This window comes from Ochotona curzoniae, unplaced genomic scaffold (genome assembly GCF_017591425.1).
Source record: "Ochotona curzoniae isolate NIBS_2020 unplaced genomic scaffold, NIBS_Ocur_1.0 scaffold_2453, whole genome shotgun sequence".
Taxonomy (NCBI): domain Eukaryota; kingdom Metazoa; phylum Chordata; class Mammalia; order Lagomorpha; family Ochotonidae; genus Ochotona; species Ochotona curzoniae.
The window spans coordinates 18,425,020-18,437,271 of record NW_024467094.1 but is presented as its reverse complement, the minus strand read 5'-3'; the positions used below and the strand labels follow the sequence as shown (position 1 = coordinate 18,437,271).

The window sequence follows — 12,252 nt, the reverse complement described above, 5'->3', positions numbered from 1 at the left end:
AATGAACCAGTGGGTTCTCTGCCTTCCAAATAACAAGACTGTTAAAAGGACACAGAACTTCTCTTTCCCCATGGCTCTGTCGGGCCTCTTTGGGGCTTTATCACTCCACAGTCACATGTTGGTACTATCCAAGGGTCCCCATCTTTACCATCTTGTCCACAAGCAATGGAAGGATCTCATAGGAAGAGAAAAAAAAAAAACCCAACATTGCTAGTGATATAATTTGATTTCTTTTTATGCACTGTAAGAAGTGAACTAACAACTACCCTCAAAAGTTGTACATGATGATAGTAAAAATGTATTGCATGCAGAAAACAGTAGAACTGATTCAGTATCTGGCAGCTTGGTAGACAATGGAGACCCAGCTGGGACTGTGACAAGAGACAGAATCTGGGAGCAGCTGGCACCCAGAGGTAGGCAGCAGGGCAAATGAGGGAGACAGTTTTTCTGTAGCACTTACTCCTCTTTAGCAGTTTCATGACTCTTGAAGTATAACTGGAGCAAATGTTTTTGTTTAAAGGCAAAAACTCCATTAGCCAAACCTTTAACTATTGCCTTGCTTTCTTTTGAGGGCAGTCTTTTCCTGGGCTTGTTTCAGCGCTGCTTCCTACAATCTATAGTCTATAACCCAGTGTTGAACCTAGCAGTGATGCTGTATTGTAGGATCTGTGACTATTTGATAAGTCACAGATTCTTATCATTTCTGTGACCGTTGCTTCCTCTATTCCATTCTGTCCATTTGGGTTTGAATCAAACAGGCTAGTTAAGATTCTGGGCGTTTGGCATGGCACATAAGATGTTGGCTAAGATGCCATGTCTGATATCAGATCACATGCCTTGGGGGAGCTGACCACTCTAACTCCAGCTTCCTGCTAGTGTAGACCCTGGGAAGTACCACAGACAGCTCAAGAAATTGCGCTGTCAACCACATGATTTGAATTCCTGGCTTCTGGCTTCTATCTCAATTAGCGGTCACTGTGGGGCATGTGGAGAGTAAACCAGCAGAAGGAAACACTCTCTACCTCTCAAGTAAGTAAGTAAATGAAATTTTAAAAAGTTCAGAGGAATCATCATTTATGTTACATTTGTCCAGTCAAGACAACTGTGGAGAATATTATACATGTATATGCCTCATAGGTGAAAATGCAAATTACATCATCACTACTGGAACTGTTCTTGGTAGAAAGTACCAGCTGAGCTTGGTCACTTGGTAACCATTCCTGATATTTACGTCATTGGTTAACCATTTATTAGAAGCATGCTCATCTTTGTGATGTCATGGTTCTTTTCACCTAGGGTGTAATCTAAGTGTGACTTGTGCTGCCCACATTGCTGTGACATTACCATAAAGGTCACCCTATGTGGTCACAGCAATGGTGAGATCTGCTCCTTGGAGGGGAGAGGGGAATTGCTAATCTGTGGGTTTCTCAATCCACTTATGGCTCTAACACTAATTTCTCACCTCCACTTGCTGTCAAAAACATTTTCTACTAGCTCCATCAAGTGAGCAACTGTGTTGTTTTTGTATACCCAAAAACCCTGTGGGGCCGATGGTACCCAGAGTCAGGGTATGGTACCATGCACTTGACATCTTCCCTTTTGGGTCATAACCAGTTTCCAGCTCCTCAGATCTAGGTTTGCCTCGGCTTGGACCCCAGGAGCATGCAGGCAGCAGTGAGTCCTCACCTGCCTTGGCTTTGCCCACTCTTCTCTGCCGGTTTAATACCACACAGGTCTCTACAATTGTCCTCGCACCAGCTCCTATCCAAGGCCCTCAGCTCCCGAGTCTTGCTTGCTCACAAGACTCTCTCAACCCCGTCCTTTCTTCATAGCAGAAGTAGACTCATCCTTCCAGAAACTAGTAACTTGTATGCTACCAATAATGTAGACTCCAGATCACAGCTCTTCATCAAATTAGCAACTCAATCCTCAACTTCTCCAGTAACTACAGGCGAGCCTGAACTCTCTCACAGGACACTGCCAGACCTAAAATAACTTTCTTGGGCTTCTGTAATTTCTGTTTCCATGACTCAGAGCCAACTGTGAAAAAGGAAGGGAGATTTTTCAGATCCTAAAAAGAGGTCAGCAAGAGTGAGCTCCCTTTTGGGCCTGATGAGGTAGCCTAGCGGCTAAAGTCCTTGTCTTGCATGCACTAAGATCCTATTCTAATCCCGGCAGCCCCGCTTCCCATCCAGCTCCCTGCCTGTAGCCTGGGAAAACGGCCGAGAATGGCCCAAATCCTTGGGACCCTGCATCCACATGGGAGACCTGAAAGAGACTCTGGGTTCCTGGCTTTGGATTGGCTCAGCTCTGGCCACTGTGGCTGCTTGGGGAGTGAATCAGCGGACGGATTCCTCTCCGTCTCTCCTCCTCTCTGTATATCTGACTTTACAATAAAAATAAATAAATATATCTATATTTTAAAGAGTGAGCTCCTAGGACCAATCTCACCAGTACCCATTCTCCCCTGCCTTCCAGCTTGCCTTTGCCCTTTTTGTTCTCATCTGCACCATGATCATAGTCCTCTGCTTCTAAACAGAAAGTGAGTCTGTCATCCATTTTTTTTTTAATGATTGCTCCTTGGCCATAAGTCAGACTACATTTTCCTGAGATCTGTTCAGGGAACCCTCATGTAAAATTACAGACCTTCAGCTGCGGCTTCAGAATGACACATTTGTTTTCCTCAGTGGGGACCAAAAGAAGGCCATTGACCTAGCCTAAAGGACAGACACTGACAGAAGTTTTGACTTATTTTCATATGAGTTTATTGCAATCTAATTTACTAGATGATCAGCATAAGGCAGAGTCTAGGCCTGCTTAGTTCCATTGGTGCTGGTAGGTGGTGAAATTGCCTTGGTGGCCTCCAAGAGTTCAACCAACAGGTGACTTAGAAGGGTTGTCCATACTTCTCTTAACTCTCTTATGATTTAAGACATTAGGTAAACTTTCTCCAAAGAGAGTGAGGGGAAGAAAACAGATTATCGAGGGTACCTGATTCTTTTATAATTCCTCTTTGGAGAGATTAAAACCAGAGACTATGGAAATTAATGAGGAAGAGAATTGCAAACAATCAAATCAACTCCTAGTTACGCTGTTTCTCTTCATTGTTTCTGTGACTCAAATTTACCTGTTGTAAGAAATTTCAGATATGGTGCATTAACCCATGCACCTGCTGCTTACCCCACATGTACTGGAAGATACTCCATGAATCTGTGGTTGCCTACAGTAAGGCCAGCAACAAGTGATCCATGGACAGTGCCATGTAGCAGTCCTCCTGCCCTCCTAGGGGAGACATAGGTGAATGTGGGGACTGCCAGTAAGAGGCCTCACCAAGTACATCAGCTGGCAGATAAGGAGTCATCATGGGGCCTATCCTCTGTGTGAAGCACAAAGGGAGGTTGCTAGACTATTTCCTAACATGGGCTGGGGTCTGCAAGGAGCCAGGGAAATCCTGTGTAGAACTGGCAGGAAGTAAGATGAAAATGAGAAGCAGAAAAGAGGTGGCAATGGGAATTCCATAAATCATTCAGGGAAGCCCTGGGAACCTCTACGATTTAGGGTGTGATTCTTAAGTAAAATGAAGAGCCACTGGTCATCAAAAACATTCTTACGGGGTAGGTGTTGTGGCTTAGCAACTTAAACCTCCACTTGTGATGTCTGCATCCCATGTTGGAGTGTCTGGGATCAAGTCCTGCCTCCATTTCTAATCTAGACAGTAGATGATGACCCAAGTACTTGAGTCTCTTCCATCCATGTGGAGACCAAGATGAAATTCCTGGATTTTTGCAGCACCAGCATCCATATGGGTGCCAGTTCATGTCCTGGCTGTTCCATTTTCCATTCAGCTCCCTGCTTATTGGTCTGGGAATGCAGCAGAAGATGGCCCAAGTTCTAGGCCCCTGCACTCACGTGGGAGACCTGGAGGTAGCTGCTGTCTTCAGATCAGCTTAGTTCCAACCATTGTAGTCATTTAAGGAGTGAACCAGCAAATGGAAGGTCTCTGTTTCTCCTTCTCTCTGTAAATCTGTGTTTCCAATAAAAATAAATACATCTAAAAAAGTAGAAAAAATTGTATTGATATAGAGGTACCAGGCAGGGGCTAGACAGGAATGGGTAATCTGGAATTTCTGCCAGCCCTGCTTTATAATTCATTCCCCATTACCTATCAATACAATTGCCCAATTTTCCAGACACACCTGTATCTCCTTCATGTTAAAGAGGAGATGCCATGATGGCCATATGGGAGTTAAACTCCATGTGGAGGTGCCATGAAAATCCCAGGAAACCTCACAGAAGCTAAACTTCACCTAGGCTCCACCCCTATTTCATAAAAGAGGTTGGGGATGTGGGAGGGGCCGGAGCCTTCCCCTTGCTCTTAATCATAATTAAAGAACTCTTTCTGATCCCTTCATTTTCCCTGTCCTAGGCAGCTCTGTATCTCACTCATGACAGGGATCTCTTGGTGGGGTGGCCTATAACATTCACATGTCTCTAGCTAAAAAATCTTACCCTCATTTGGGTACTGTACTGAAATTTTATCTCTGTGGAAGCAGAAATCTAGAATAAAGATTAGGATACATAGATCCCCTACCAATATGAAGCCCTCTTATCCCTAACCTCCTTCCCAGTCAACCATACAGTGACTGAGTCATGTTCAAGCTGACAGTGAATGACCATGACCATGTTCCTTCCTCTAGTAGACAGACACTGACCAGATGTGGGCCCCCTACTCTGTTAAAAATGTCAGCATAGGAAAGATTTCTTTTGATGTTGTTAAGTAAGCCTTGAACTTCTGGCTACTGTTTTGCTTTAATCTTCCTGAAAAATCAACTTCTTGGGCTGGGAGGAAGAAGGAATAACAAAGGGAATCCAGGTGGGAGACAAAAGCAAGAGAGGAAGAAGAGGATGCCATTCCAGTGGCACAGGCTTTACGCCAGCAACAACAGGAAAAAAGTAAATTAACAAAAAAACACAGCCTGATAGGCACCACGGAAATCACCACCTCACCATACATCAAATTCGTCATTCTATTGTACATGTTCATATATTTTCAAAAAATTACAGTTCCTTAAGAACAAAGACTGACCAGTCTTTGGAACATGACTATGTGGCATATATTCTGGTTATCATCATTTCGCACATGTGGAAACAGTTTCAAAGGGTTAAAAAACTTGCCCCAGGTCAGACAGCTGGTTATGTTGGGATCAAAACTACAAGAGAGGATGGCCTAAAGCTTTGGAACCCTGTATCCACATGGGAAGTCAGGAAGAAGCTCGTGGCTCCTGGCTTTGGATTAGCTTAGCTTCAGCCATTACGACTATTTGGAGAGTAAGCCAGAGGATGCAAGATTTTTCATTCGTCTCTCCTTTTCTTTTCAAGCCTGCCTTTCCAATAAAAATAAATAAAATCAGAAAAGCAAAAGTTACTAGGTTGGGACATTGAGTTAACAAACCCCCCCCCCCAAAATGGCTTCAAACTCATTTTTAGAAATACTATATGCAGTATTTTCTTTTTAAAAATGATTTGTTTTACTTGAAAGACAGAATTGAATATACGGTCATTTCTCTTTTTCAGTGGTAATGATTGCATTTCACCTTATTTATAGCAACTAGGTCCAAGGCTCCAACATACATGATCATTGCCTTTCTCAAGAATGACTGTGGAAGTTGATAAATGCCTGTGGCCAGGTTGCACTTGTCAAAATTGCCTGCCAATATGGATGCACCTCTAATAAAATCTTCATTATCTGGGGTTCCAAATCCATGTGCAACATCATGTCTGCTTAATCTATGACCAGGTAGAAACTATTCATTTGTAAATCTTTTCATTTTCAGGAGTTACAAAATGATATCTATACATCTTATATTTAGGGATCTTGTCTCCACTTACCATATATACAAACACTTCTAAGATTGTTGTATGAATATTTAGAACATGAATCTTATGCCCGAAGAGTTAATTCTCTAATGGGTATAATTTTTACATGCCAGCTACATTCTTTTTCCCTCTACCAACTGGTTGACAGTCTAGATAAATAAACCTAGGCATGACAGTGTTTTCCTGGTTCCATTCCAGGCTATTCCTATCGCATATGCTCCTGTAGAACTATTGGCTGTGTCTGCTACTAAGTTGGTTGGTATTGGCTTTTTAAAAAGATCTACTTATACTTATTTTCAAAGTCAGAGTTACGGAGAGAGGGAGGGAGAAAAAGAAGAGGGGTGAGGAAGAGAGAGAAAGAAATTTTTCATTTGCCAATTCACTCCCCAGATGGCCACAATGACCAGTGCTGGTTCAGGTTGAAGTCAAGAGCCAGAAGTTTCGTTTGAGTCTCCCTCGTGAATGGCGGGGGCCCAAATACTTGGACTACTATCTTCTACTGCTATTCCTAAGCCATAGGAGGAAGATGAGTCAGCCAGGACACAAATCCTTGCCCATATGTGATGCCAGCATCACAAGCAGTGGCTTTACCTGCCACTAAATCACATCAGCTCCTTGTGTTAATTTTTTAAACTCAGACTTCTAAATATTTCACATGGTTTCAGGTAAGTTTGAAAAGTATCTTCAGGTAAACAGGTAAGATCAGGTATAGGATGTTCTCACTTTCTTTCAGGTCATCACATATCACATTAAAATTTGCTTCTTCCAGTTGTCTACTTCATCTAGACTCAATAAAAAGTTTTTCTTAACTGGAGGTAAATAAACTCTGTGACTTAGATTGTGAACTTGGTCACACTTCTGTCGTGGGAGAGAAGTTTCATGCCTTTACAATACTTATTAGGAAACTGTTCACTGGCATATTAGAAAGGAAGCGGTCCCTGCAAGTCAGTATGGGTGGAGCTAGGGTCATTCAAAGTTGGAACAATCCCACTTCCTTCTCTGGGTAGCAATGGATGTCTGGGGGAAGGGTGGGATGCAAAGAGCTGGAGTCAGAGGGCCTGAACTTCAGCATTAACAAAAGAAGTACAGGCTCAGCTCAGCCAGGGAAACAGCAACATAAGGAAGTGAAGACACAACCTACTGTGGGCAATACCATTGTGGTATGTGCCAATGTGAAGCAAACCCTTTGCCACAAAAAGGAAAACTTGATCCCTTATCTTCCCCAAGTCTCCTGCCACCTCACGTTTCTCTTTTGAATGGGGTAAATAAGGCCAGTCCAACAAGCCGGGTGCTCTGGGAGGACAATGCATGTTGCTCTGTGAAGTATGGCAGGGCATCTCTGCTGGATCACTCACCTGGCCCCTGATCCTGCCAGGGGATGACTTTTATAACTTGGGTGTCAACATCCAGGACCCATAGAAGAGCATCTGTTTTCATATGACTCATCACCTAAAATCAAGTGAAAAAACATCAAAAGAGGAAGTTATGAAGTTGTCTCCAAAGGCAATGATGAGAGGACTCTCTGTGTTAGTGCACCTGGTGAGCTCCTGCGAAGCCACTCCCAAGGGACACCCTGATCACAGCCCTTGGCTCTGTCCCCAGCCAATGCAGTCCAAGGCTCTAGGAGGTCAGACAGACCCAGGTTGGGGAGAATGGGAGACACTGTCTCTGTTAGCACTGCCCTTGTGCTTTCAGTTGTAGTTTGAAGATAAAATGGGAATATGATCAGAGTGACCCAGAACAAGCTACTTGCCATCAATATCCTAAAGATCCCACATGTATAAAAAATGTATCTATACATATACATTTTTTTAAGAAAGAAGAACAAAATTATCATGTTTCCTGATTTCACAACTTACTACAAAGCTACAGTAATCTAGACGTGTGGTAAGGGCATAGGCTAAGAACACTGCTTAATAAGGCAGACTTCAAAGTCTAGAAACAAATGGCTCATTGATTTTCAACAAGGGTGCCAATACAATTTAACAGGGAATAACAGAATAGCCATATGCAAAAGAATGAAGTTAAACCCATCTTTATACTACACAGAAGATTAACTTATTGAAGAATTGAAACAACACATTCAATGACTAATAGGATAGCTGAAGTAAATATATAGAGACAAATTTGATCAATATCCACAGGCAATAGTCAACCATATCCCACTAGAAAAGATTCACTTGCATCTCTAAAGCTAAGAATTATTTGCCCTAGCAAATAAGATGCCCACATCGCATATCAGAGCATCTGGGTCTGACACCCTGCTCTAGCTCGTGACTTCAGCTTCCCACTAAAGCAGACCCTGGGAGGCAGCGACGATGGATCAAATAAAAATAGGATTCCTGTCATCCTTGTGGGGGAATGGATTGAGTCTCTGGCTCTTGGCTTTGGCCTTGGCACAGAAGTAGGTTATTGGGGTTGAGGGAGGTGTTTGGGAAGTGAACTAGCTGACAGGAGTGCTCTGTCTCTATCCCCTCTTTCAAAACTATATATATATATAATATACACACACAATTATGTACTTATTCTTTGCATTGCAGTAAGCGTTCTACAATCCTCCTGGTCCTAAATTAATTCAAAGACAGTAAAAGGTATCAGCTCCTATAGCATCAGATAATCCAAAAACTATCCTAGGGAGGGTATCTCCACTGCTTCTATTTGGGAGGATTTATTTTAAAGTTTTTCACATTTTTTCTCAAATTTTTCTTGGAGGGCTTTTCCCCTTCCTTTATCCTCAGCTTATTTTCACTCTGCAGATTCTAGTTTCAATGAAAATTTCGCATTTCCTTCCTGGCTTTTCCTTTATCACATTTCCTTCTTCTTTTCCTCACATATCACAGTCTGTGACCTGAGATTTATGTGTGTGGTTGTTTCTTTTCCTTCTTTCTTCTTTTTTTTAAACAATTATTTATTCTTACTTTAAAAGGCAGAGAGAGAGACAGAGAGAGAGAGAGAAAGAGAGATCTTCCTTCTGCTGGTTCACTCCCCAAATGGCCATGATGGCCATAGCTGGGCTAGTTTGAAACTGGGAGCCAGGAGCTTCCTCTGGGTCTCCTACATGGGTGCAGAGTCCCAAGGATTTGGGCTCTCCTCTGCTGCTTTCCCAAGCCATAAATTGGGAGCTGGATCATGCCGGAGTTTGGAACTCGCGCAGTGTGCGTGGAGTAGGCGTAAGAGAAAATAAACGGACCACTACAATTTCAGCATCATGATGGACAAATGCAAGAAAGCTGTCCCCTTTATTTGTACAGAAACCCTCACAAGCTCTGGCACATGGTCAAGTGGATGTATCCAATAATAATTCTGCTGTTTGTTTCACCTGAAAACTCAATAGAAGTTCCTACTGCAATTCTTATTCTACAGCTCAATCTTGAATCAGTTAAGGGATGAAATGTATCACAAAGAAAAGGAGAACCTAAAGATCAAGGAAAGAATGAAACCCTAAACATAGGTCCCTTGATTAGCATTAGGTTGATGGGGACACCCAAGACAGCATGAGTAATAAAAGGCCCTTTTGCAAGATATTATTATTGACATTAACCTCCAAGCTCACATTGATAGTAAAAAGCCAACTCTTCAGCAGCAAACAATGCCTGAATGGATTGCAGAATTCTTCTGCAGGGTGGTCCGGTGTCCATGCAAAGGAAGGTGGAGCTGCATTCAGGTGGCTGTAGAGACATTCACTGGGCCCTGCCATGCAGCGGGAAATTCCTTGCAGTCCTGCCTGCAATGGAACAATACTCTTCACACCTTCAGGGACACTCAACAGCTACATAAAATGTAGTTACCTAGCACCAATTAATGATAAATTCATAGAGTGCTACCCCAGCACCTATTTATCAAGGTTATCTGTGGGTCATAGGTTTGAGGGGGGAAAAGAGGTTTTTAGTTTGGGCTTCACTGTACATTTTGTCTGATGTCTTTACTCAGAGAGTACTAGGAGGTTAAAATTGAAGAGAAATCGAATTATATTTGGAAAAGCATTGCAATTGGAATATGCATGCCACAGTAAATCATGGACACATTCAAAGAGGCTGAGTCAAGGCAATCGTGAGGAGAGTTGGGGTTGGCATGGGAGTGTAGCAGGCTAATTCTCCACCTGTGGAGCCAGCATCCATTATGAGCACTGGTTCAAATCCCAGCTGTTCCACTTCTTATCCAGCTCCCTGCTAATGGTCTGGGAAAGCATCAGAAGATGGCCAGGGATCTTGGGCTCCTGCATACATATGGGAGGCATGCAAGAGGCTCCTGACTCCCAGCTTCAGAATAATCAAGCTCTATACATTGTGACCATTTGGGTTGTAAACCAGCAGATGGAAGATCTCTCGACGTCTCCCCCCTGCTTTTTTTTTTTAATTATTTGCTTTTTTGGACAATCTTTACATAATTAGGGTAAAAAGGTTCAAGCGCTACAGGAAGATGGGCAAGACAATTAGTTCCGTATTGTTTCCTTAATATATCTGATATAAAAGGGGATTTTAAGGGAGACGGCCCACCCAGTCTCCCACCCACCCCAGATTCCTGATGTGGGGCATGCTCTGAGGGTCTTCCTCAAGTGGTTTTGATATTTCAACAGTTCTGAAATGCTGCCAGTCTTGGCACTCCAAGCACAATGAGGTCATTGAAGAATCCACTGATTGACATAGTCCATCATAGAGTCTCCATTTGCCCAGTTTTTCACTGTCAACATATAGCTGAGTGGTTGATCGACTACTTCTGTCCTCTGTCTTTTCATGGTTAGGGTTCTGAGTCTGAAAGCTCGACTGGGGGGATCCCCAAAGAAACTTTGTCTGAGGTGTTCCCAGACCAGATTCTTGCATGTACTAGCAAGCACAGAGCCCGGCACAGCCCATTGCCCCAATCAGCTGCTGGTTGCAATTGCTGGGTTGGTTCTGTTTCCATCCGTGTCTTCCACTGGAACCAACAGGTGCCACAGTCCAGCCTGGTTCTGCCCAGCACATACTTGGCCCTCCTTTCCCTGTCTTTCTAGCTCTGACTTTCAAGTAAAATACATAATGTTTTTTTAAAGGAGGTGGGAAGGGTTACCCAAGAGATCTTGCAAAATATTTGGTCACAATGATAAATAACAAGGTGACATCAGCCTGAATTGAACTGATAGTTGCTGGGCAAATGTTCTTATAGAAATGTTTTAACATAATATTATGTAGAGGCCTTTGCAATGTTGTGGTTCTGGCAGGGGTATTTTGCAGCAGTTACTGCAAGGTAATCATATATGTAAGACCCCTTCTTTCATAACATAATATCCTACATTAATTTTGCTAGGATTGAGATAAGTGATTCCATTTTCATTCTTTTTTTTTAAAGATTTATTTATTGGAAAGTCAGATATTCAGAGAGGAGGAGAGACAGAGAGGAAGATCTTCCGTCTGATGACACACTCCCCAAGTGAGCGCAACGGCCGATGCTATGCCGATCCGAAGCCAGGAGCCAGGAACTTCTTCCAGATCTCCCACACAGGTGCAGGGTCCCTTTGGGCCATCCTCGACTGCTTTCCCAGGCCACAAGCAGGGAGCTGAATGGGAAGTGGAGCTACTGGGATTAGAACGGGCGTCCATATGGGATCCCGGGGCATTCAAGGTGAGGACTTTAGCCGCTAGGCCATGCCGCTGGGCCCTTGATTTTCATTCTTACAACATTCACATATGAAAAATTTAATAGCTGATTCATAAGAGATTATATACTTTTCTGAAAGATTGGACTTGATGTGTTTATTGTTGATAGTTTAAGAAAGGGGAAATTCTATTTCCCTAATATTTTGATGGATTTTTTCTTTGTGGGAAATTATAGGCCAAATGATTTATTGTCAATTCCTGGAGCTAAAATTAGTTTTAAAAAGCAAAGAATGGGCCCGGTGCCGTGGCCTAGTGGCTAAGGTCTTTGCCTTGAACGCGCCGGGATCCCATATGGTCATCGTTCTAATCCCGGCCAACCTGCTTTCCATCCAGCTCCCTGCTTGTGGCCTGGGAAAGCAGTCAAGGACAGCCCAATGCTTTGGGACCCTGCACCCATATGGGAGACCCAGAAAGAATTTCCTGGATCCTGGCTTTGGATCGGCACAGCACTGGCCGTTGCGCTCACTTGGGGAGTGAATCATCAGATGGAAGATCTTCCTCTCTGTATATGTGACTTTATAATGAAAATAAAATAAGTCTTTAAAAAAAACTTGTTTAAAAAAAGCAAAGAAAATGGTGCACAAACAGAAGTTATATTTTGTTATAGTACGGAACTGAGAACATTCCAAATGTCCTTCAATACATGAAAGCTTCAGTGGACTTTGGTCCATCTATATCATAGCATGCCAGCTGGCCCTAACAGAGAACAAAGCATCAATACACATTACCTGCATGGGTCTCA

General features: G+C 43.0%; 1 long non-coding RNA gene across 1 annotated transcript in view; it reads right to left on the bottom strand.

Moving 5' to 3' along the window:
• Window positions 1-12,252, bottom strand: part of LOC121170435 — a 70,394-nt gene that overhangs the window by 3,842 nt on the left and 54,300 nt on the right. The window contains exon 6 of the long non-coding RNA XR_005885957.1: window positions 7,233-7,326. This is a non-coding gene — a long non-coding RNA (uncharacterized LOC121170435). The remainder of the gene's footprint in view (window positions 1-7,232; window positions 7,327-12,252) is intronic.